Source organism: Octopus bimaculoides, chromosome 21 (genome assembly GCF_001194135.2).
Source record: "Octopus bimaculoides isolate UCB-OBI-ISO-001 chromosome 21, ASM119413v2, whole genome shotgun sequence".
Taxonomy (NCBI): Eukaryota; Metazoa; Mollusca; class Cephalopoda; order Octopoda; family Octopodidae; genus Octopus; species Octopus bimaculoides.
The window spans coordinates 28,183,047-28,183,688 of NC_069001.1; positions in this window are offsets into that span (position 1 = coordinate 28,183,047).

Below are 642 nucleotides of genomic sequence, written 5' to 3' on the forward strand. Positions count from 1 at the left end.
GCAAATCTGTAGTATTGGGCAGAGTACTTGCTGTAGCACATCTATAGCAAAACAAAACAACGTACATAACAAAACAGTTAAGATCACAAGCCATGAAAGACACTGCCTGGTACTGCATCAGGGCAGAGACATTGTCTGGTTGTTGTCGTTATTATTATTATGATAAAGGTGGTGAGCTGGCAGAATCGTTAGCACAACGGGCAGAATGCTTAACAGCATTTTGTCCGTCTATACGTCCTGAGCTCAAATTCCGCCGGAGTCACCCTTGCCTTAAATTCTTTCAGGCTCTATAAATTAAGTACCAGTTAAGTACTGAGGTCGATGTAATTGAATATACCCCTCCCCACAAATTCCAAGCCTTGTGCCTATAGAAGGGGAGATTATTATTATTATTATGCGATAAACCGTCACACACACACACACACACACACACTCACACACACATATGTGTATATGATCGAAATGAGGACTAGATACGCAACTGGTGAAGAGTCGTTCTTTATGCTACTTGTCCAGTTTTCCATTTGTTTCTCTCGTTGTTCACGTATTCAACCCATTTGTTTTCGTATTTCATGTTGTTTACTGTTTGTGACGTTTTGTACCATATATACATACATATATATATATATATATATATATATA